Source organism: Myotis yumanensis, unplaced genomic scaffold, assembly GCF_028538775.1.
Source record: "Myotis yumanensis isolate MYYU_CA2020_CCGP unplaced genomic scaffold, mMyoYum1.0.hap1 SCAF_18, whole genome shotgun sequence".
NCBI lineage: Eukaryota > Metazoa > Chordata > Mammalia > Chiroptera > Vespertilionidae > Myotis > Myotis yumanensis.
Window position 1 is genome coordinate 33,290,313 of NW_027223769.1, and position 24,368 is coordinate 33,314,680.

Sequence of the window (24,368 nt, forward strand, 5' to 3'; positions counted from 1 at the left end):
GGGAGTTACTGCATAATAATAGGTACAGGGTTTCTATTTGGGATGATGACAAAATTCTGGAACTAGATACTTACTAGAAATGATTACACAACATTGTGAATGTACTTAATGCCAATGAATGGCACACTGTAAAGCAGTTGAAATGATAGATCGTATATTATGTTTATCTTAGCACAATTTTAAAAGTGAAACAACAGAGCTTTCTGGGGGGCATGTCCTGAATCAAACCTTCAGCCTACATTTTTTAATTATATTTAATGACAGGAATATTAGCATAAAACCTCAAGCAAAGAGAATAGTTCACACGATTCCTTATTGTTTCCTTTCCTTTTAGAAATTCATATTTCTTTCTTCCTTTGATATGACAAATACTTCCTGAACAACTTTTTGGTTCCAGGCAGTGGTCTGGATGTCCATTTTTTAAAAAATTTATCTTCATTGTTGAAAGTATTATAGATATCATTCTTACCACAAACTCAAAGCCTTAGAAGAGTCCCAAGGAACATTTAAAGAGGATGCAGGTCCCGGGTCCAAATGGATACTAACAGAACCTCATCAACAGCCCAACATGGTGATAACACCATCTTGTCACACACCACACAAATTGAGATTCTTGGTCCATTTTGCCATTCGAGATCCTTGACTGCTAGAAGCCTACGAGTGTGCTGATGCCCTTGTGATATTGCTTTACAGGCCGTGTCGAACTGTCATATTATATATACTACGCTCAGAGTTTGAAGGGAAGCCTTGCCAATCTGAACCTTCCTAAACACCGAAACATTTCTATTCTGAAGATTCTGATATTCAGAACTCTGAAAGAAAACAGAATCATCCCACGATTCTTTATGCGAATGAGTAAGTGGGGCATCCCCAGTGATGTATCACAGAAAAATCCAAACTTTATTTATATTTGGATTTGCATTTTTATTTTTTTTCTTGATTGTCATTTCACATTTACTTCCCTAATCACATTTATGCTAAATGAGATGGTAAGTGTGGATTATCCTCTCAAATGACAGATGACAGCACGAGGCAGGCTTAAGTGGTCTGACTGGCATATTGAGCCAGTAGGATTTACATTTAACTGGAAAGAAAATCATATCATCTTAGAACTGGAAGGGCCCTTAGGAATAACTTAATTTGACTTTTGCATTTGTATAGAAGAGCAAACTACAACTCAGATATGTGTATTTTCGTCCATCCTTTATAGAGTGACCATATGTCCTGGTCATATGGTTTGGACAGGGTGTCTCAGTGTAATTAATAACAGCACCTCCTTTCATTCTCAAAGATGCCCTGATCTAGAGGATAAATTAGATGTTCATCTTAGTCTGTGTCACTTTTGGTGCTATGGATTCCTTAGGTAATAGCACACAAACGTAGACCATATCACAAAAAATGCACTGATGTGCATACATGTAAGATTTGGGTCTCATTTACCAGCAACCTCCAGTTGAGAACCTTGGATGTATATGTCAGAACCAATAAAACTATATTGATCAATTCCTGTGCAATGCTCACACAGCGAGTTAAGCAATGCTACCCAATGAGGTAGGTCTTCTTGTACCCATCAGAAAGGAGGCTAGGCTAAGAGGTACCATGACGTGGAGTGGTACAGTCAGGACTCAAACTCCAGTCTTCTAATCCACTGACCTTTTCAACATGAGTGGTGTAGAGTGTAGGTCCCAGACACAGACTCTGAGTTTATATCCTGACAGGCACTGACGAGCTGTGGGACCTCAGGCAAGTTTTCTAATTTGTAAAATAGAGGTGATATGAGAAGTGTCTACCTCATTCTGATTGGTGAGGATTAAATAGCCTAATGTGTCAGCAGTGCTTGGAAGGCTACCTGGAACATAGTAATTCTTCAATAAATGTTAGATGTTATTACTAAGCAACACGGCTTCTGTGTAATTACACAAATATGGCTAATTATTAGAAGACTATTGCACGTCCAAAAGCCAAGAGTTCAGAAATAATGTGGAATCTAACAAAACAGTAAACTACCTTCACAGTACACAAGTATCCTCAAAATATTTTATCATGCAAAAATGGTGATATGCAGCAGATGTAGTGAAGAGCAGACTAAAGAGTGTGAAACTATGAATATGTGTCTAGTTAGGGTCAGAAAACGTCACAGAGGAGTTTTAGAGAAATGTATGAAACAAAATACCTTGCAAAAAAAGGCCATTTTCTCCCTATAAAAACCATCAGCAAGTTCAGTGAACTATCAATACTCAAATTCTGATTATGCGATTCCATCCCTTCCCTCTAATATTTCCCATTGCAGCGTTATTTACAATAGCCAGGATTTGGAAGCAGCCCGGGTCCATCAGTAGATGAGTGGATAAAAAGCTCTGGTACATTTACACAATGGAATACTATTTGGCCATAAAAAAGAAGGAAATCTTACCCTTTGCAACAGCATGGGCAGACCTGGATAGCATTATGCTAAGTGAAATAAGCCAGTCAGAGAAAGACAGGGGAATCATATGTAGAATCTAATGAACAAAATGAACTAACAAGCAACATAGAGACAGACTTATAGAGAGCAGACTGACAGCTGTCAGAGGGGAGGGGGCTTGCGGGTCTGGGTTGGGGGTGGTGGAGGGATTGAACAAAAAAGAAAAAAAGAGGAAAAACTCATGAATGGATAATTGTGTGGTGATTGCTGGGGGCAGGGGACGATGAAGGAGGGTAGGGTGGGGATAAATGTTGGTGGAAGGAGACTTGCCTTGGGTGGTGAACACACAGTACAGTGTACAGATGATGTGTTGTGGAATTGTGCACGTGAAACATATATAATTTTGTTAAACAGTGTCACCCCTATACATTTAATAAAAAGAAAAAAATTTCTTTCCCATCATATGGGGCACATTGTAGCTATATCTTAGTCTACAGATTTATTAATTTCAGGGTAGAGCCCTGTAGGTGGGTGTCAGTCACTTGAAAGAGTCATTGGTAGCAGCTTACTTATTCATCTATAAATAATGAACTGACACTTTTTTTTGGCCAAAGTCTCCATTTACATATAAGACCAGCTTCCTTATCACAACTACCTGAAAGGAAGCTGAATGGAAAGAAGAGAGATAATGCTCTTGTCAAATTATGTCCTTATGTATCCAGATTCTTCATTTTCTTCAAATACCAGAATGTGACTTTGAAGTATTTTTCTCAGTTGGGACTCTTACTTGCAATAACGCAAGCTAAAATTTAAATTGCTAGAGCTAAAAAGGGGGACTTTATTGATGGACACAATGACTATGAAGAAACTGGGAAGTGCTATCTTTTTTTATATATTACTTCTACCTCTCTCCTGTACTTGCTTCATTCTTCCCTAAAATATCCTTCTCCTCAATTATCTAGCATAACACCAAAAACACCTCCTCAATTCCTATTTCATATTATACTTTCCTCAAAATGAATTCCTACGAAAAAATTCTACTAATTTTTACCACTTATAATAAACAAGTAGATGAAGATAAGGGAGAGAAAGTATCCAAAACAACAAGATCAAATAAATTTTAAAAAATTCATTTCTACTACAGAGTTCTTTTGAAATGCTTCATCTCACATACCATTAACTGCAATCATAGTTGACTCCATGCCTAAGAATTAATTACAACTTCCTCTCCTTTGAAATCTTTTGCACCTGATGGAAAATGTCATTTCTTTATTTGAACTCCATTCATAGGCAACCACAGTCCTCACAAAGAATATTATCATATGAGTTGTGAACAGTTGTCAAAAATGAGGAATCCCAGTGATTTAACACAAATTGAAGAAGTAGGTTAAGTGAGCTGAACTCTTGAACCACTTTGTAAAGGAGGTTGAACGTCTCCTGGGGAAAGACTTAACCAGAATGGGGGTGATGAGGGAAGACATCTGCGAGATCCTTCGAATTCTGCAACCTTATCACTCCTTCTAACTCCTTGTTTCCCACATCCTGAAAGAACATTGTGAACCATAAAGAAGGATTAAAAATAAAAATTTAAATAATAATAAGATGTATCCTTGGGTATGGTGTTCCTATAAAGGTTAGTGTCTCCTAGAATCAACATTAAACAGACTATTATAAACACCAACTCCACATTCCCGAAACAAGCATAGTTCCTAACATCAGTGAGTTTTCACTTCCCTGTGAGGATGCACAGGACTAAGCTGACAATGACTGGAACAGACAGGGGAGCAAAGCCTTAAAGGAGGGCCGGAGGGAATGATCACTTTGGTCTCTGGATGTTGATCATGTCTTCACAGAAAAGGTCAGGATGTACAAGCAAGTTGTTTGGAATAGAAAGTTTCTGGAACACTGAGATTCATGCAGGAGGAATATCAAGAAAGTTTGAAAGGACTTGACCTGCTTGAGAAACGGCTACATGGTTGGAGCTGGCAGAGTCCAGTGTATAAATAGGGTAATAGCAGGAGGTAAGTAGAAAAAGAAAATCTTATTTTACTTACTCATTTTTCATGATTCATTAACAAATAGTCATGGAGTGCCTCCTCTTCCAGGCACTGAGTTAGTCCTTAAAAATATACTGCTGCCCGGCCGGTGTGGCTCAGGGGTTGAGTGTCAACCAGGAGGTCCTGGTTTGGTTCCCAGTCAGGGCACATGCCCAGGTTATGGGCTCAATCCCCAGTAGGGGGCGTGATGTTTCTCTCTTTCCCTTTCCCTTTCTTTATCTGAAATCAATTAAAAATATATATATTTTTTAAAAAAACAGACTATTACTATGACAGGGTTCCCAACAGGCACACTGTGCTATCAGCTCATGTGTGAGAAAAGCGGTGGGCTTCTTCCATAAAGGGCCAGAGAGACAATCTCCTCAACTTTTTAAGAAACTGTTCTTGCTGAAAGAATGACAGTCTCTTTTATATTTTTACATTAAAGTTGTAAACGCTAGTCTTAATTGTACGCCACACAAAAGAGGCAGAGTGGTGGCTGGATCTTACCCACATGCAGCGGTTCGACTATCCCTGTGCTAGAGAATCACTAATGTGCCTTATTTTTTATCTAAGGTAAGACACACCACTTTCACACATTCATACACTCCTACGTGTGTATGTTTCAAATCTTGGTTATACGTATAATTCTACACTTTACATGAATAAGAAAAAAATGATTTGCAGTATTTGAATTTCACAAATACCTACAAACACTAAGGAAAATATAATAACACTGGTGCCTTTAAAATATCAGTTTGAGAACTGCCATTTTAAAGAAAACAAAAATAGACGATCTTTTCCTGTTGTTTCTTTTATTCTCACATAGGCTTTATTTTTAAGAAAACCACACATTTTAAAAAAATATATTTTTATTGATTTCAGAGGGGGAGAGAGAGGGAGAGATAGAAACATCAATGATGAGAGAGAATCATTGATCGGCTGCCTCCAGCACGCCCCCCCCCCCCCCCTTGGGGATCGAGTCTGCAACTCTGGGCATGTGCCCTTGGCTGAAATCGAACCTGGGACCCTTTAGTCCATAGGCTGACGCTCTATCCACTGAGCCGAACCAGCTAGGGCCACACATTTATTATTAATCAAATAGCTAAATACATGAAAGATAATAAGCTGATTCCTTCAGGAAGAATCACCCGACTTGTGTGCCTCCTCACAAGCCCTGAGCCTCAGGGAGTTCTAAGCAACCTGAGATGAGGAAATATTTCCAGTGGAGAACCTGGGGTCTGGGTATCCAGAGTAAAGCTTTTAGAACTTCACATACCATACCCTCCATGTTTACTTCCTATGCCTAAAGGAAGGAAAAAATGCTAGACTGGGTTTCCTTTCTCTTATTCTAGTTAGATTTATTGTTTATCCAACAGATATTTAATTCAGCACTCTATACCTAGGGCCCAGCATCGTGCCTGGCACATGGTAAAATATAAATAAGCATATCGGGGTCCCTTTTCTTCAGGAAGTGGCATTTTGGTGAGGGAAGGGGTGACAGGCAAGTAAGAAGAGAGCAACGAATTCAAAAATTGAGGCTAAGTTTTGATCCAAAGGAAACGATCAATACTAAATGACTACACGGGATGGGACGCCTTTGAATAGAGTGATTGGCAAAGTTTCTCCAGGGAATGGGCACAGGATGGGGTCCTAAGGATGGAGAAGGAGCCCAGCAGGAAAACAACAGAGGGAAATTTTTTCAAAGTAAGGAATAGCAAGAGGACTCACAGGCAAAATTTTCTGTGCTCAAGAAATTGTCAGAAAGTCACATGGCCTGAGCAGAGAGGACAAGGGAAAGAATGGCATATGGTGGGATAAATAGAGCCTAGGGAACATGGAAAGCAATTAGAATACAACTCAGAGACATCCGAATATCATTCTAATGGCTGTTGGAAACCATTGAAGAGCACTTAAGCACCTTTTAGAGGTCGGTTTGTGAAACCATGAAGGGTTCATTTAAACGTAGTGGTTTGGTTTCTTTTTTTAACATTAGTTAATGGTTTTTTAACATTAGTTCTAGTAAGTCTAATGGATGAAACAGGACGTAGAACCACCCTTGGTCTCACTGTGGACACTGTGTGTGAACGCTCATGATTGACAATTTTGAAATCTCTGCTCACACGCCTCATGAAGCCGTGTCGTAATTTTAGTAATCACCATGGTGATTTAACCACCCTTACCAAAGCAGGAAAAGACATTGTCATCCCCCGTTATTTCTTGCTCTCTCAACACTGACAGTGTTAGGCAGGGGAAAAACAATCCCCAATTTAGAATCATCATGTAGATTTTAGCCCCTCTGGGGAATCTCCTGTGTTGGTGGTTGTGACACCTCCAGACATTAACACTCACTCTTTGAGCTGCCTTTACCACTGTAATTATAATGACCACTAGAGGCCCGATGCACGAAAATTCATGCAAGAGTAGGCCTTCCTTCCTCCAGCACCCAGGACCAGGGCTTCCCTCCTCCTGCTGCCGGCAGGCACCCGGGACCTGGGCTGGCTTTCTCCCGGCCCCAGTTCGTCAGGAAGGACAGCCGGAATGACATCCAGAAGATGTCCGGTCTAATTAGCATATTACCCTTTTATTATTATAGATGAGTTGCTAGCATATAAGGTCAAGTCCACACAGAAAACTAGTTTCTCCCACTCTCAGGTGTTCCCAGGGAGCAATCATTCATTCCACAACTCTTTGGGGTGCTGAAAGTTGAGACTGACCAAAACAGCACCCCTATTTTCATGGAGCTTGCATACTATTTTGGTAATAATTATATCTTCACATGACTATGTCACACTAAATTAAATAACCACCTTCTGAAAATTATTAGGCACCTCTCTTTCTGGAAAAAATAAAATTTATTTTTCAGGATCAAGGCATTCAGCTCACATTTGATCTGCCTTTGCCTCCACTGTGAAAAGGGGCACCGCGTTCTAAGGTCCTAGGATCTGAAGGCTGAGGATTCTGGGTCTAATATTTTGGAAAGATGATGAAATCATTTAGCCAATTTCAACACCATCTTGTTACAAATAGGCAAAGTAGGACCCAGAGAAAGGAAAGAGCCTGATGACATTTTACACACCAACAAGGTAATTGTTGAATCAAGAAGTTGGTTCCCCAGGGGGGGTTCCTGCCACTTGTCATAGGAAGCTCTCAGCATCCCCTCATTTTAGAGGTAAAGGGAGGAAGCTCAGAAAGAGTGACTTGTCCAAGGGCATCCCGAGGAGCACAACTAGGAATATGCCCAGCTTCTCTTACTCCCAGTCCAATTCTCTTCCCACTAAACAAAAAGATCACCTTCATGTTGATGCTTTTTGCAATATTATCCCTTCAACATGTAGTTTTTTAACTTACATGGAAGGAATTTTATGGCACTCACTCCTGAAAATGTCAACTTTTCTTGGAATACTGTAATAATGGTAAAAGATGGTCATATAAACTAATACAAACAGGGGTAACATTTAATTAAAGTAAAAACTAGTGGGATGATTGAATGGAACACTAGGTATCTCATCTTACAAGTTGCTCATATTGTTAATGTGCTTTCAATAACAAATGTTTTTAAAATGAGCATCGTCCTCTACCTAGAAATAATAATACTAATAAGAATAGCCAAATGAATGTGTTATGTTAGATACAGTACTAAAATGTGCATGTGTATTAGTTCATTGAATCGTATTTTAAAAGAAAACTGCTATTCCTCACTCATCAAGAGAAGAGATATTTTTCCCAGCGATAAGGTCAGATGCGTGTTGATTCCTACACATTCATACACAGAGAACCGGGCTCAATGGTTCAGAGACAGGCTCAATGCAAATTGAGGCGTCAAATTTATGTCCACAGGCTGTACTCTTTGGTGCTCAGGCAGCCTCAGATGTGGCTTCCTGAGGACTAAATCATAGATTGTATGAAGGTGAGTAGCATGAGAAGAGGCAAGCAGCAAGAAGCAGGAAGTGCTTAGTTCAGGTTCTGCCTGAACATGTGCATGGATATGGAATGCTGATGCTCAGTTGGCGGAGGGAAGGCCAGGCTGACTATAGCATCCCAGTACCTCCTTCATACAGTCAGAACTCTAGATGCATGAGGTCCCTAAAACCTGGCCAGACGATTGAAAAAAGCAATTCATGCAATGGACTTATTACTGCAGGGTTTCTTGGAGAATTTTACACACCCTATACTGTGAAGCTCCAGGAGGCAGGGTATGCTATGCAGTTGCCAAAACCTATTTGAAACAGACACCTTTTGTTTTACGGCACATCCTAAGAAGTGGAGAGTTTTATGTGGCTCACTCAGGGATATGTGGACATCATGAATTCAACAAGCTTCCAATCACTAAATACTCATGATGTCCCAGGTAATGTGCTGGGTGACAGAGGACTTGTGACTCAATTATGAGACTAATCAATGAGAAGGACTGGAGCAGAAAAAGTTCAGTAACACTCTTGGGCAACCAAAACAAAAATACAAAAAAAAAAAAACAAAAACAACTAACCAGCCCAGTGGCTCCTGGGAAGGCAGAGAGTAAAACAAGCACAGCCCACTGTGACCAAAGAGAGAAGCCAAGCTGAGCTGAAGGAGGGGTTCCAAAAGATGCTGCATAAGGAGAACTTGCGCCCCTCCCACCACCCGCAGGCAGCAGCGCCCAGGCGTGGCTGAGCGGGGCCCAAGGCTGCAAGGTGTATTAGTAAGCATCCTTCTTCCACCAACGGCCAGAAATCCTGTGTCAAACAGACTAAGTAAAAGGGGGCTCTCACTACAAGGATGTTGACCAGGGACATGTTCAGTCTACTACACTAGAACCTCCCTAAGGTAGCCAGCCACCCCAGGGTGCCCAGGACTCTCCCAGGTTCAGCACTGAAAGCATCGCATCCCGGAAAACCCCTTCATCGCAGACTCACTGGGACAGTCGGTCACTCTGGCTGAGTTTTTCATATTGCCCTAGTCTGATTCAGTGTAAGAAACACAGGACTCTTATTATTTTCAACTCTGTCTTTTTATAAAACGACTTCAAATCTTCTGTCATCTGTCTCTTATAGAGCCTTCCTCCTCCCTCTCTCCGAGAGTATTTCCTTCAGAAAGACAAACGTGGGCACGAATGCAGACCCAAACCAATGAGCTAACAGAGCAGTGGTTCTCAACCTTCTGGCCCTTTAAATACAGTTCCTCAGGTTGTGACCCAACCATAAAACTATTTTCGTTGCTACTTCATCACTGGAATGTTGCTACTGTTATGAATCGTCATGTAAATATCTGATATGCAGGATGGTCTGAGGCGACCCCTGGGAAAGGGTCATTCGACCGCCAAAGGGGTTGCGACCCACAGGTTGAGAACCGCCGTCATAGGGGGAAGCAACGTTAGCGTTGAGGCCCAGGTATGCCATGTTCTTATTAGTTTGCTGTCGGCCGCGACCCTCACAGCTTTCAGGGACAAACACCAGCCAACCTGAAAACCTGCTGGCATGTACAGGACACAAATATCAGGCTAGAACAAATAAGCCATTCCGGTCTGGGGATGCGGTCTGGGATTTGCCCTTTCAAAGGGCAGCGGTCTAACAGCTTGTTGGTTAGCCTTTTAAAAGGCCAGCAACCAGGAAAAGGAGCCCACTGAGCAGGGGTCACTCCACGGAAAACAAGCCAGGCTCCTGCGGCTGCTTGCGATGCGGTGAGAAGCTCAGGTCCAGGAGGAAACCGCTTAACTGGCAGTCAGGGGCACCGGGACAGAATTTCAAACTAGTGTTATAACTCCAGAAACGCTTGACCCGGGAGCTCCTTTGGGGATTATATTCTGAGGAAATAAGTCAAATTACCAAGAAAAATATTTATAGACCACAATGTGCATTTTAGGGTGATGCAGGAATGCCTGTTTCTATGCACCCATAGACATTTCTAGCCTCAATAGGATGATTGCATACACAACAGTATATCTACCTAATAGCTATGACTAAAATAACAGCAGGAAGAGTTGAGCGTGGTAGCATGCTCCGTGCCTTCAACAGCCTGTCTCGCTTACTCCTCACAATAACTCCTTTAGATAGGCACTGTTTTCCACTCTCATTTTATTCATTGGGAGAGAGAGGCTTAAGGAGATTTTAAATGAATTGCCCAAAGTCACACAGCTCATAAGTTGCAGATGGAGGATACAGATCAAGGTCTTTTGGATTCCAGAGTCAACGTTTATGCGCTCTCTGCAATGCTTTAATGAGAAACATACAAAATAAGAATATAAAGTAAACTGAATATTTTTCATTCTTTCCAATAAGAATAGCATCTATGTGTTCTAGCCCAAACTCTATCTATATTTTAGCAGGATGTATTTGGGCCCTGGAGACAATTATTTCTTTCATTAGACATCATGTTTGAGCAACAACAACAACTAAAAGCCATACATTCTAATATTAAATATGTTAGCTGAATTCATCTAAAAGCGCTGTCTTCAATGATTAATTTCTACACCTAATTTTTACAGTTTCTAATTCCTCTAGGTCTGCATAGAATGTGCCTCTAGATTTTATTTTACTCTCCATTCATCCTCTGTTTATAGGATATATTATTTTTAAATAAGAAGGCAAATGTTATTTGAGCAAAGGCTGGGGACACATTCGGTGCCCTTAACACCAATAATTTTAAGCAATTTGACGGGTAGAGTGCCATTACATCATTTCAGATGCTAATGGGCATAATCATTCTTCGGCTTTCTCCTGAAAGACAGCGCTGAAGTGAGACGACTGAGTGAAAAGAAAATGTCAAGTTATTTATGGATTCCGTTGCTATTTTATGACACACGGAAGGGGGTCCCTTTGTGGAGTTGTGTGTCTAGCCTGCTCTTATCGGCAAGGGGTACTTGTTGCTTTCTTCCAAAGGGCATCTTTTTCCACTTTTTCAGGGAACCCTATGCATATTATACTTGGAGACCACCATTCCTTTTTTTAAATTTTCAATATATTGTTATTGATTTCAGAGAGGAAGGGAGAGGGAAGAGAGAGAAGAGAGACAGAAACATCAATGATGATGAGTATCACTGATCGGCTGCCTCCTACACACCCCACACTGGGGATTGAGCCTGTACCCTGGGCATGTGCCCTGACCGGGAATCAAACTGTGACCTCCTGGTTGATAGGTCGATGCTCAACCACTGAGCCACACCAGCCAGGAGAGACCACCCTTCCTTGATTTGCGTGCACAACGCTCAGTGAGGCTGACCCATCCCCAGCCTGAGGGGTGGCCTTAGAATAAAAGCCAGCAGAATCAGAGCCTCGTGTCCTCTGGCCACAGATACTTCAGGATAGACCCTTGACCCATGGCAGGTCACTCAGAGCCAGCGACACTCAGTTCCGGGACCTCTGCTAGGACATCTGGGAGAGAGAAGATACTCCTCCGCAGAGCTCGCTAAATTGATAGGAAAATAAGTGTGGAGTTTCTGCAATTCCTTGCCTCAAGGGGCTGACTGCCCACACAGTGCCCCCTGGCGTGTGTCTAGCAACAGAAATCTTGGGCACAATAGAAGGAATAGCTCATTAATTTAATAAGCCAATTCAGAACCGTGAGAATTCAAATACAGTGTACTCGGGGGTGGGGGGGGGCACCCTTTAACCAATATACAGTTTTATCAATGTATCAACAAATATTCAAACTAAATAGAGATTCTCTTCGTCAGCATTGCCCTGTCATGTCAAAACCCTAGTGAATTAACAAAGCAAGCATCAAAATCCATTTTTATCCATTCTCCCTAGCATCCACACGAGATTGTATTTATAGATCTGAAAACTCATTTTACACAGAAGTTGTTGAGTGTTTGCATTGGATTGCAAACTTAACTCGAAAGTGTCAAGAAAAAGCAGAGCGGGAGAGGCAGAAGGACATCAGAGGTCATCGAGCCCTTTGGGAAATTTGCCCACGCCTCACAGTCAGCCGGTGCAAAGGAAATCTGGTCTCTACCTCTTTAAGCCCGGGTTCTTTCCTTAGGCTTACAAAATACTTCATCCTGTCCCTGAAAGGATCGTTTTAAACGGAATATAAAAATTCACCCCCACAGCACAACATGCATTGTGAATGTGTCTTAATTGTTGTAAAGCACATAGCTCAATTGTCGATTTGAATGGCTCCTTGAAATAGAACATGTTCTCTGTGCTTGCAACACACTTTGTTCTCCTCTCCGTGGAAAACTATGAATCTTATTTTTGATATCAGCTCAAACTGTGCTCCTTTCTCTGACTCCTGCCACAGAGAACCTGTTCATCAGTTGGATCATTTACTGTCTTGTGTAACAGTCACTTAGAGAGGGCATGTCCCTCTATGAAAATGGGAGGTATTCATCTGCTTTGGAGATTTCTCTCTCCAGTTAGTGACATAAACCAGAGTGCTGAACAGTAAGCACTATCTATCTGTTAGCTATTTGCTAGCTATTAATAATAATGTAATGATAATCCTTACTAATAAAAGGCTAAGTAGTCATCACACCCTCACGCGTGATGCTCTCACGCGGTCACAAGATGGCTCCGCACAGCTTCCGCCAGGCTTCCCACGGTCCAGTGTGCTCACCACGGAGGCGGGACCCCCGGCTCCAGCCTATCTCTTTGGGGCAATCCACCAAGGAGCCCCAGATGGGTGGGCGGGGCCTACCTCTTTGGGGCAATCGATCACGGGGCTCCTGCACTGTGAGAGGGCACAGGCCAGGCTGGGGGACCCCCCCCACCCCCGAGTGCATGAATTTTGTGCACCGGGCCTCTAGTTACTACATATAAGCTTGGCACTCTTCACAATAGGTGCTGTTATCAATATCCCCATTTTACAGGCACGAAAACTGACACACAGGTTATAAAGCTAGTAGAGGCAGAGCTGGGTTGAAGCCTAAAAGATCTGGTTGCACATTCTGTGACTTTTGCCACTATGATGACTGAGAGCATACTCATCAGTGTCACATGTGATATCCTGCTTGAGATTATGAAATTTAGTGTGCAGTGTACAGATAATGAGTTCTGCAAACACAAGTTGGCTCAAGTAGCAAATCTCTTGTATATTCTCTACAAAGTTTGAATGTTTAATTAGCCTGTGCTTATCCCTATTAGTTGGCCAGTCATTGTTTGTTAGATAAATGATTCATGGATAAATAAATAAAAGCTGAAAAAGCTGTAGAAGTCATTTAAAATCATGTCTGGAAAATGTGTTATATTATCCAAAGTTCGAAATTCTTTTGTTTTGTAGTTGCTGTGTGCATTCTTTGTATAAGAAAATGAGATCACCAAGTGTCAGAAGAAGATGGTTACAGAAATGTAACTCCTGAGGCTAATTCTTTGCATCGTGCAGGCTAGAAAACTTCCTTCTTTCTTTGCACTTTAAATATTTAATCTTCTCCTTAAAGACATCTGATTGGTCTAGCATACATCCATACTGAAACATTATATTAAAAGGCATGCCAACACAATATTGTGTTCATGTCATTTCTTCCAGATATCATTCCGTGCAGTGTTCTTCTAGATACAGTGTTCTTATCAAAACAAAGCTGATTAAAAATAAATTAAAAGTAAACATGCACCATTTGTTTTCTGTTATAGTTTTAATTCAGAGGCAGAAAGAGGAATGCCTCATGCTGTTCAAGCCAACGCTGGTCATACTGTTGGAACCTTGATAATTACACACAGAGGGTGGGAGTGCTGGGCTTGCTAAGTTGCAGACATGAGGACCACCAGCAGTTATTGGAGCCAGATAACATTTTGCAATACCCAATGTGGGCTTTCATGGTTATGACCAAATACCTGGCATCCTCATGTCTGTAACATTCCAGGTAGAGAAGTTATTCAGGAATCCCAGGATTGGAATAAAGTTGCTGATTATATTTGGAGTCAAAGCAAAGATTTTACTTTAAAATCATTTTTTAAAAATTGAAAACTTTACATACAGTCTTGTGCTTGTGTATACACACACACACACACACGGACACACGGACACACTCTTCATAGACCTTAACATTTTAAAACCTGCACTCTCTTCTATGACATAGATAACTCCATTTCTTTTGAGCACACGACAATTGCACACTGGGAACAATACATTCCATGTCAAAAATATTGCTCTTTGGATGTTCACTGGGAGTTAGATGCTTGCCTGTTCTATAGGAAGTTGCACGTATCTCTAAAGTATGACTGTGAGCATTGGACACTTGGAGAATCGATTGGACCCAGTAAAACTTGTGTCGGAAGGTGTAAAAAGATACCCAATTAGAGCAACTCAGCTTGAACACATGCATTTGGATCATTTTTTTCCCAGAGGCTTTTATTTTTCAAAAAATTATTTTTCATTCATTCGCTGACATAAATGTAGCACATGTTTAGGGTGGTTCTTGTTATTGCTGCGGATGGCTCATTCCAAGTGATGTATCTTAACATTACAATTTTAAGAAGACAATCAGCCTAGCCAGTGTTGCTCAGTGGTTGAGCTTGACCCATGAACCAGGAGGTCATGGTTTGATTCCAGGTCAGGGCACATGCCCGGGACGTGCAGGAGGCAGCCGATCAATGATTCTCTCTTATCATTGATGTTTCTCTCTCCTCCTTCCTTTCCTCTCTCTGAAGTAAATAAATATATTTTAAAAAGAAAACAATCAAAGTTATTGGCAGGATATCACAGATATTTAGAATCATAGGGAGCTTTATTAGTTATGAAGTTCAACCTCTCTGTGCTTTGATTTGGTTCTGCAAGATCTATGAAATAACAGGTAAAAATCAGAGTATGTTCTTTAGTGGCTACAGTACTGTCTCAAGAATTCATAGCCCTCCTTCCCCTTCTTCTCTGAAGCTAAATAATATTCAGCATTAAGATGTACCGAAAGAAAGTCTTCTCAACAGAGCAATTAAGATGACAAATACTCTCCCTTCCCTAACAACAGGGTGGCCTCGAGCTGTGACAACTCCTGCGCCCTAATTACTGCCAGGAAGAGGTCCATATCCAGGCTGCCAAGATTAAACTGTGGTTTTAGGCAGACTTTCTTCACAATCCAAGCAGGCTTTCCCAATCACCTCATCCAGCCAGTGCATCGATTCAGTCATTGGAGAGGCCCAGTCCACTGTGTGGCTTGGAAAAGGAAGGTGATGATGTACTAGTGATACAAGCCAGACACACACACTGGCTGTGCTTGTGAACGTCTGAGCCGGCCCTCCAGAAGGAAGTGTGGGGAGGAGGGTTGGGGGAGAGGAAAGATCCCATGGTGTTGCCCATTTCCCCGCTGTGTATACTTCTATCAGCCTACGTTAAGCTAGCAACATATCAATGGGTCTGCAGACCAATGGGCTCTTGGGAGCCAGGGTGAGCTGAAGATATATCAAATAATTCTATCAACAAAGAAAAATGACCAATGTGGCAAGTGCTACAGAGAAAAGACTGTTAGAATGTTATTTCAAGGAAATGTATAATAGGAGGGTTGCTGTTCTTTTCCACCCCCCCCCCCCCGCCCCCAAATACATACCATCCCCCATGGGAATTCACCATTTCATTGTATGCTCATAGCATTCTGCTGCAAACACCTGCGGCTTTCCATCTAAGGGGTTTCTTGAGACAATGACAGACGAAAGCAGGAGAAGAAACAACCCAGTTTCACTGTCCCCGGGTGGGACAACTCTGAAACGTGTTCACCACCATCTCCCAGAATACCACAGCAGGCTTAAGATTTAGGTGCCCAAGTAACTCGCCCATGAATGCTCCTTCCCATCAGGGTATGCCTGGTACCCTCTCCTACGAGTTCTTCCTAGAATCACCTCCCAAATAAAGAACTTGGGCTCCAAATCTTTGTTCCCAAGTCTGCTCTATGGACAATGAGCCAAAGACAGTAATCTTCTCTACCGAAATGAGATCAATATGAAGAAAGTCGTAGAATAGGGAGGGAAGGATGGTCCAGGTAGAGGGAACGGCATGGAAGGACACACACATATACTCCTATAAATAACATGGTATCCACATTCCTAAAACTCAACGGGCTAGGCAGATTGCACAATAATAATCATGGGGTGTATCAGGAAAAAAATGCAGTTAAGGATAACACGTTCAAAAATTTCATAAGTGGCACACAAAAATGATTGGAACCTAGTAAAGGTGGCAGCATGGCTTTATACATGCTAGATGATTAAAAATATATAACCCAAAGAAACAAACAAGACCTTTGGCAACCTCAAGCAGAACTGAATAAGTAATATTCAGTAAGAGACAGAAATGAACACAGAATTGGCCTTTTTATTGGTAAGAGACTAATGGCAGTAGAATTGTTAAATGGCAGTACATTCACTAAATCCGAGACAAATGACATGTTTAAGTGGTGATGTGTTGAATTCATTGAAGTGTAAAATGGTAGCTGAAGAAAAACTATATTTGAGCACTGGTCTTTCTTAGGAGTAGGTTGTTTGTATCAAAGGAGCATCACAAATGTATTCTGCAGAAGAACTAAAAACATCATAATAAAACTTAAAAAAAATAAATCATTTGTGAAAGTGGACATGAGACAGGTTGTAGCTCGTGACTTACTTGAAACAGTGGAAGGAGGTTATCAAAATTTGAGACTGTTTCAAGACTTAAATCCTGGAACTTGTGCTACTGCCTTAAAGATACATGTCCTCTGTGACATGTATTTGCAATAGATATCTTTTACACCAAAATTGGTCATTGAGTCCAATGAATACCTTCTTTGATTAAGTTATCACGGCTGGCAGTTTCTTCTGGAGCTTTCTCATCTGTATTCACAGGCTCTACCCAGCAGCTGAAGGCTTTGGAAATTGTTCCAATGTTTGAAACCACCAAGCTAGCCCTAAAGAAGCCACATCTCCAGGATTAGATGATTTCACTTAAGGTCTGCATGTATAGAGAGTGCTTTCTCTTTGATTGTAGAAAGATTGTTCCTGGTTTTTTTCTTCTCTCTTTGGTCTTCAATCCATATGCTTAACAGTCTTTCCACTTCTTTTATCTCTTTAGACCACCTTCGTCTTGGCTTCACAGGACTTGGAGGCACGGACCTTTCTTTTATTCCTGTGGCATTATCTCTGACAGTCCCCGATGCAGACTCCTTTATGCCTGTTGCTCAGAGGGGTGTCACACGCTCTCTCATTTCTTTCAATACTTAAAGCTTTCCTTTTGTCTGCATTGCTTGGTGATGTTGACCCAGGACCCTAAAACACATTTGGGATGTTGAATGAGTGTTTAGATTTCATGTCGAAGAGTTCACAAATACCAAAGAAGAGCAAAACATAACATGTGTATATGTGCATGTGTGTGTATAATATAAAATAAAGTGCTAATTACAGATCCAGGTCAACAAAATGAAGAAAATAATATGCCACCTCATTTCTCTGCTAAAATAATCTGGCCCCCTTCGGTTTATTTACGTTAGAGGAATATTTCTTGGTTTAAATGGAGACAGAACAAGGGACCTGCCTCTCATCTGCAATACTTTGGAATTATAAAGAAAGATTAGAAACGAATGCTAAAGAAATCAGGATTATCAATATCTCTGGTGAGTGTGGACATTGTTCTATTTGTCTACCTTGGGGGCCAGTGTTTAAACAGTGTCTAAGGCAAGTTCATTGGAAGTAGAACACAAGATGGGGATTCACGTTCAAGTGATTGATGAAGAAGGAAGCACACTCCAGGAGAAAGGGGTGAGGAAGAAGCTATGTAAAGATGCAATATGATGCCCTGGTCAGCGTGTCTCAGTGGTTAGAGTGCTGGCCTGTGCACCAGAGGGTCGTGCACAGTCAAGGGCATGTACCTGGGTTGCAGGTATGATGAATTCCCCCACCCAGGTCGGGGCACCTGTGGGAGGCAACCAATCGGTGTATCTCTGTCACATCTATGTTTCTCTCTCTAACTCCGTCTTTCTTTCTCTCTCCCCTTCCCCTCCCACTCTCTCTAAAAAAAATAATAATAATGGAAAAAATATCATCACTCCTTGGGTGAGGATCTAAAAAAATAATAGTAAAGATGCAATTTGGGGTGAAGTCTAACTTCAACCTTCTCCCCCTCTGCGCTCTATAAATTGCATGGCAGAGCCTGTTCCATCCTGAGGCATGGGAGCTGAGGTCTGAATCCCCCAGCAGCCGTCCAGCGGCCATGACAGTGGGGAGGGCTCATCACTCCAAGAGGCCTCTAGGAAAGGCTGTCCAATCACCCAAGGGAAGTCCTCCAGAGAAAGCTGTAGGGATGAGCCATAAGCAGCGGCGCCTACATCAGCTGCTGGGTGGATCCATCAAACAGATAAAAGGAATCCCAGAACAGCTGAGCAGGGACCCACCAGTATCTGCCACAGAAGGGAGGCCCTGTTTGTGAGAGCTACGTGCCAGACTAAATCTAATACATTCTCTCATTCCAGCTTCCCAATTACCTTGTGTGACAAGGTAATAAATTTGAGGTTCTTCGTGTTGAAACAATTTATAGACTGCCACATGTTAGTTAATGTGAGAGTCCGTTTGCACAGTCTTTTTTAACCCATAGCTCATTGCCTTTCACTACAGTAATATTACATGCTTGTTTGGTTTTGTTTTGAGCTTTGCTTATTTCCTAGGTTGGTTTGGTGTTAACCACAGAAATCTTTCTTTAATTGAAGGCTTACAGAGAGACCCATCCCACCCTGCCCATATCTGAAGCACTAGCACAGAACCTCATTATATTATATCCTGTTGAGAGAGACAATTCTCCATGGGTTGCTTGTGTTCCTCTCAAGTTTTTGAGCAAAAGCATCCATAGGTTTTATTCTGGACTATCTTTGCTTAGACCAGTGGTTCTCAACCTTCCTAACGCCGCGACCCTTTAATACAGTTCCTCATGTTGTGGTGACCCCCAACCATAAAATTATTTTCGTTGCTACTTCATCACTGTAATTTTGCTACTGTTATGAATCCTAATGTAAATACCTGATATGCAGGATGTATTTTCATTGTTACAAATTGAACATAATGAAAGCATAGTGATTAATCACAAAAACAATATGTAATTATATATGTGTTTTCCGATGGTCTTAGGCTATCCCTCTGAAAGGGTCGTTCGACCCTCAAAGGGTTGTTTGACCCCCAAAGGGTCGCGACCCACAGGTTGAGAACCACTGGCTTAGACATTTGTAGAGCAAACAACCCGGGAAGATAAAGATAGTACCTTCCTCTGTGGCAGAGGGTAGATTTGTTTCCTGAGCAGAAAGTCTCTGGGGCAAAGGTTGGACAGGGTTGCTGGCACCTCCCCTTGTAAGATTGGATGTCTCCCTAACCTCAGGTTCCTCAGCTGAGACACACACCCACTGTGTGTGTAGCATCTACTCTGCATCGTCCCAGGACATACGGGGACAAGGGAAACCAATGTGAACATGAAGCTGTTATCTGCTGCTCTGTGAGTAATGAAGTCCTTTGTCTCTGACCCAGGAGTCTTGTGTCTTCTGCTGGTAAGTATGAGACGGTGGTGAACTAACTTGTGAGTTCACATGGAGGGTAAAATCTCAGCTCCTCCCCACCTCCCACCTTCTGTCCATGGAGGTCATCCTGACATAATACTCATCAGCCAGCACTGCCTAAGGATGAAGTTTCTGGATTTCATCATATAATCCATTTAGAAATCGGTGCTCATTGTCCTGTGGGCTATTCCAAAGCACACTGGCAGCTGAGACAAAGCTGAGGAAGGACCCAGCCTTCGACAGTTGGATCCACACTCGGGCCTTCCAACAGCTCACTGACGTGCCACGGATGCTTCCAAATGAAACAATTTGGACTCAAGCTGGCAGACAGAGAGGCCCTCTCCAAAGCCGTGAGGGGCATCTGGCCATTTCAGCTACTCACTGGGAGCGGTGAGAGTTTGGGTTTTAACAGGATTGCCTGGTGTGTCTTCTCTGTGTGAGTTCCCTTTATAAAATCACTTCACAGTGTGATTCTGAGCATCGGAAGAAATGCAGATACTCTGGGGTCTATTACAAATGCCAAGACGGGGGAGTCTTCAGTAGGAACTACAAGACTCACTAGAGCTATGAAAAGTTTCAGTGAATTAATATACAGGACGTATATCATGTGCACTGTATTCAATATTTAAAGCACGATATCATTTGAATGTAATGGCAAATAGTATTGCCTATACTTAGAGCTCTGTACAAAAGCTGCTGTTGCTTATTGAGAATTTTAAGAAGTGAAGTCTATGATTGTCTTTCGTTTCAGTTTGTGGAGCATGTAGCATAAAGGGACTATGCATATAAATATAAACATTGATATAAATAGAAATATATATAATATTGAATACTGATATAAATATATATGAAAACATAAGTTGATATAAGTCAAAATAAACTAATAATAAATAGCAATCATTTACATAAATAAGAATATAAAATAACAAAATATATAATAATTCACTACAGTCGGTATAAATAATAACATTTATAGATGATTTACCGTGTGCCTGGTACTTTGCTAAGCTTTTTACCAGCATTTTCTACTTAATTGTAACCAAAACCAATGAGAGAGCTATGATTATGTCAAGCAGTTTGCCAATAAAGAAACTGCATCTGAGAGAGGTCGTTATCTGTTCTGGACAAGGTTGCATAGCTAGCAAGCAGCATCGGGAGTACTCAGACTCAGTCCTCTTCAGTCACAGAATCTGAGATTTCAGGTAACTCTGTACAGGGTGTGGCACCACAGCACAGGCTCAAATGGGAAACTAGCTGAGATGATTGGTGATATAAATATTAATCATTCAAGCACAGAAGCATGCGTGGGATTATCCTGTGCAGGTTACTTCTCTCTGGTCTCCAGATGCCCTATCTTTAAAAGACAGCGATGGATTTTATAATCCCTCGAGCTCATTTCTGGCTTCAGTCTTCTGAGGCTCTGTGCCTGGTGTTTCTCCCCGGTATTGATTTGAGCTTATGAAGGAATCGTCAGTTCATCAGAGCCTCAGTGCTCAGTCCCTGCCTCCCTCAGATGGCCTTCACCAAATTCACCCAAACTCCCTTCGCGTGTGTCCTTCATCTACTCTCCCCCCACATGGTAAAAGTAAAGGGCCTTTTTTTACAATTTTTCCAAAGGAGCTTTTTTCTTTATCTTCTACTTTGAAAGGAGACCTTCTTTGGGGACCGCTTTGGTGGATGGTGTGGCATATGTCTGCACAGATACCGCATTGTCTTCAAGGGAAGGGCCCGCTTTGTTTATCTGGAGATCACGCCGACCCTGTCACCTGGGGTTGCCGGCTAAGTGTACTGTGGGTGTTATTTCTAACGCATGGAGTCGGCGTGGTGACCCAGAAACATGAGGGAACCCCAGGGGAGTGGCTGTGAACAACCTTCTCTTTTGTGATTTTCATTTTTCATTATGTTTGACATTTTTGAAGCTGAGCTTTTTAAGAAATACCAATTTCTGAAGGACGGACTGGGGATATATTTCAAGGAAATGAAGAGCAGTCACACACAAAAACAAGGGCAGTAGAATAGGGCCATGGGGGGTTGGGGGGCCGCGGTGTGCGCGCAGGGCCTTTCATTTTCTGGCAGCCAAGTGAAATGTCCGTGCGTTGTTCTTAGATCTTTGAGAAACAGACAAACAATCAAACCACATTTGCCTTTTGTTTGTTTTGAAACATCTGTGATGTTAGCTGTCAGCCTCGGGTTTGAGGAGCCCAACTGCAGACTACATCTGTGCACAGCTGAGGAATTTCAAAGTGCCTCTCACTTTAGGTTCTAGGATGGAATTACACTCTCTCCATTAGTGTAGCTAAAATATATTGGTCTGACAATTTAGCTGTGGTATTGTTTCTATTCTTCCCTGGATGTGGATGTTCTAAAACTTGACACATAGAAAGATAAGTTGGCTTTTAAAAAAAATCTACTTCTATGAAACCATTCCTTTTCATTGGGAGACTGTTATAAGTAATAAAAATTGCCATATCCTGCCCTAGCCGGTCTGGCTCAGTGGATAGAGCATCAGCTTACAGACTGAAGGGTCCCGGGTTCGATTCTGGTCAAAAGCATGAAGCTCCGTAGCAGGTTCCTCCCGGGGCCCCGGTCAGGGCTCATGCAGGAGGCAACCAATCAATGTGTTTCTGTCACATCGATATTTCTCTCTGTCTTTCCCTCTCTCTTCCACCTCTGCTAAAAATCAATGGAAAAATATCCTCAGGTAAGGATTTAAAAATAAAAAGTTTCCATATCCTGACCATCCAGTGCATAGAAAATCTAGGGATGATGACATCCACTCTTTTGTAAATGTTTTCAGTGACCGTTTTCTGAGCCTGGTGTTGCGGTCAGAGCTGGAGAGGAGAGGAAGGTAGAGAAGCCACCAACTCTGCACTCAAGGCAGAGCTTCCCAATCACTGTGCAGCATGAGGCTACAGATGTGCCGTGGATTGTTGATCATCTCAGCTTCACAGAGGCAAGAAAGACGAGAGGTTGCTAGGCTTTCTAGCGAATCACCTTTCTCCATAAGTAGGTTTCCCAGGGATCTGAGGAGGCTGGCCTTCGCTCAGTGGCGTCTGACTGCTCTCTCCCCTCCAGCCTGCTAAGTTGGACAGTCCAGCAAGCATCATCTGGCAGAGCCCAATGTAACTTGCTGAATGTGGCCAGAGAGGTCCTCTACCACCTGGGCAACTGTGTCAACAGTCAGATACAAACATGTCATTGGGCGTCGCAAATCTGTGTCTGAGGAGTCGCTGGAAGAGAGATGGATCAAGATACCCAAAGAACATGGTAGGCAGCCCACGGCGTGATTTGATGAGGAGGAGGAAAAGGAGAGGGTTTCAGGCAGGGGTCTTTATGAGAAGCAGCTCTACGCAACAGGCCAAACACTATCTTATCTGATTTCTGCTACTTGTGTCCATGTGTCGCCCCTGGGTTTTGTTTTGTTGCTGTTGTTATGTTGTTGTTTCAGTACACGAGCTAACTTCCAGATGATGGCTTTAATAACAGAAACATACTCTGCAAATGACAGCATTGTCACTGTTTTTGAAATCTCTGACATGGAAGAGTGTGATTAAATTCTAAACCTATTCCCATTATCATAACTTGTTTCAACAGTACATTTAGCTAAGAAAGATAAGGGAAAGCTGTTTGATTCCTTATAATGTCAACTGCTGTATATTTTTGAATGACTGTTAAAAAAATTTTTTAATGTGTTATCACTTATGTGAACAAAGTTCCTTTCATAATGACAAATGCCAGAAGTTTGAAGAGGTCAAGTAGCCGTTTGAAGAGCAAATGTAAAAATAGTTAGGACTTTCACTTCTGGAAATATGGGTAGAAGTTTATTCCCTATTCCTCCCACTAAGTATAACTGAAAACCATATATATATTTTTTCACAAGGGTGGAGAGAAGACATCAGACTGAACAGGGGCCATGGGACTTGGGGAATGACAGCAGTGAGTTTCCTGGGTTTCCTTTGGGGCTCATATACCCCAGGTTTGGAGCTGAAAAGTCAACAATCCAGAAACACCAAGGAGTGCAGATCTGAAAAACTTGAATAAAACTTTCTTTAGCCAAAGAAGCAAGAAAGGGGCAGCCTAGCAAACTATAAGGTTTTAAATACTAACCACTCCAACTGAACATTTGACAAAATAAAAATTACCTGGGACAAAGTTAGTTATTCGAGACTATTGCAATTGGTGAGGTAGACTAAACTCAAGTGCATTTAAACAACAAGTAGTAGGTTGTAAGTGCTGGGGATGAGCTAGTGGAACGGTACTGAAGGATGCTGGGGGCAGGGGGTGGTGACCAATGGGATGTGTCCAGCACATTGCTATTCCTGAGCCTGCAAGGGTTCTCTGTAATTAGGTCACTGCGTTTGCTAGTTGGTGACTACCACTGAAGTTAGGCTCTACTCCCCCGCAGAGACTGCCAAATAAGGATACTATCTCCTTTCATATTTACATTTCAAACAGATGGTTCCAAAGTCCTTTTTTATTTTTAATCTTTATGGTTGAAAGTATTACATAAGTCCTCTTG